This window comes from Enhydra lutris, unplaced genomic scaffold (assembly GCF_002288905.1).
Source record: "Enhydra lutris kenyoni isolate GAN:26980312 unplaced genomic scaffold, ASM228890v2 scaffoldscaffold186, whole genome shotgun sequence".
Taxonomy (NCBI): Eukaryota; Metazoa; Chordata; class Mammalia; order Carnivora; family Mustelidae; genus Enhydra; species Enhydra lutris.
The window spans coordinates 13,248-15,397 of NW_019154270.1; the positions used below are offsets into that span (position 1 = coordinate 13,248).

Genomic DNA, 2,150 nt, shown 5'->3' on the forward strand with positions numbered 1-2,150 from the left:
GGTCAGCAGGGGCACACTGAAACTCAGTCGGCAGGCGGCCTGGCTTCTGCGAACCCCAGGAGCCCAGGCACAGTGCAGGGGGTGCTACAAACTCTGTCTCCACAGGCCCTGCTGAGGCAGACCTGAAGGCCCCTGCCCTGGTTCCCTGAGGCACATTGCTTCCCTACCTGTTTCTCACTCTCCATGTCCTCCACCCCGCACCCTCACTCACTGTCCTCTCTGCCCCTCCTGTGTGTCTTCCTTTTAGTTTTGGTTTCCTCTTTGTGTATTTTGATGTTTCTGCATGTTTGTGTTTGTGAATGTATATGTTTGTGCATTGTTTTTGTATTTTTCTATGTATTTTGGCATGGCAGTTATGTGTAGTGGATATCGCAGAGCATCTGATTTTGACCACAAGGAAGTTGAGGAGGCCACTGTTGTGTGATATGGTTGAGCTAGTCTACATGTTGCTCTGCCTGCACAGGATAGAAACGGGGAAGTGGATCTCCAGGGTAGCTCTAGAGAGTATGCTGCATATACCTGCAGGTACAAGGAGAGGGCCCTACGTAAGTTCGAACTGTTTGTCTGTGTCTTGGTTTATATCAGGGGTATAGATACATGCAAGGAGTTAATCAGGCTGGTGGATCCTCCAAACCCCCTTCTTTGGATTCCAGCTGAAGGAGTGATGTGTATCATGGGGTAGGGCATCTTATGGCTTGGCCTGCAGAGAGACTCCGAACTTCCTATGCATGGTCTGGGAGTAGATGGTAAAAGGAAGACCTCTCCTGGTGGAGCCTTGTTCTTTATGTCAGGGCATACAGGTGGCATAGGATCCTGGTGATTGATGCTGTCATGACCCCGTGGCTCCTTTTACCACCACATTCACTTCACTTGGTGAGCTTTGCCCAGTTCTCTTACTCCTGGAAGTGTGCCCGGCATTGCTGAGATGCGATGCCATGCATGCTTCTGGTCAGGTCCAGCGCAAAAGCAAGGGTCCCGTGAGGATCAAAGAGGAGGTGGTCCCTCATGGTCCCTGTGGACTCCAGACCCTTCTGCAGTTAACACCACCCACCACAGCGGACAGTTCCACTGATGTGTGAGGGAATGCAGGTGTGCTCCATGGGCTGTGTGACATCGTGAGTGTGCTGTGTGTGAGGGAACAGTTGTGTGCAAGTCCATGCGTGCGCGTGCACGTCCGCGCGTCTTTGTGTGCACGCATGCATGTGGAAGCACCTGTGGCCACCTGAGCATTCTTCTGAGCTGGGGACTGTGTGTATGATTCTGCACGTGTGTGTTTGGACTTGTGTGTCCTTTTTTGCTCCCATGTGTGCAGGACTTCATGTGTGTGTCAGTGCTGTGTTTGTATGTTTCATGTGCCCGTGTGTCCATGTGTGTGCATGTGTGACATGTGTCATGTGTGTGATGTGTGTATGATAAGTGTGTATGCCTGCATCCCGGAGACAGTGTGTTTATGTTTTGTGTCTATGTGTTTGCACACCCATGGGTGAAAGTGTTGCGAGGCCTCATGTGATTGCATGCACATAGGGCCTGTGTGTTTTCACATGTGCTGCATGCGCAAGCCGGCGTGTGTGGGTGGGTTTCTCTGTGAGTGTGGGCACGTGTGCTTGCTTCGTGTGTGTTTAGGTTTCAGGAGCACACATGTGAGAGTTTGTGGCAAGTGTGTACGTGTGCATGCTGGACACCGTGTGTGTAGGTGACTGTCTCTTGGTTGTGTGTTTCCATGAGCAGGACTGGGTTTCTGCGTGGCCGAGTGTCATGCAGGTGATCAGGGATCATGAGTTTGTTGCACGTGTGTGTGCTTCTAAGCACACATGCATGTGTGTAATGTGCACACTGAATTCGGCATGCCTGGGTAAGTAGAGTCCGGTGTATTTTGTATGTATGCATTTTCAGGCACCGCTGTGTGTGCCCCTACAGGGCTACGCATATATGGCTGGGTGCCGTAGACCTTGCCAGGGAGTGTTCTGTGTGCATAGCCTTGTGTGCTCACAAAGTACTCTTGTGTGTTATTGGCTTGCAGGCCCAAGGGTTGTTGTGGTTTTGTGTGTGTATCTGTGTGTGTAGGTGTCGCCACCCATGTATGCCTCAGTGCTGGAGACTGTGTGTGTGTGTGTGTGTGTGTGTGTGTGTGTGTGTGTGTGTGTGTGTGT

At 51.4% G+C, this 2,150-nt stretch overlaps 1 pseudogene; it reads right to left on the reverse strand.

The window, feature by feature from the left end:
• LOC111140141 overlaps positions 1 to 2,150 on the reverse strand; it is an 85,307-nt pseudogene that overhangs the window by 2,597 nt on the left and 80,560 nt on the right.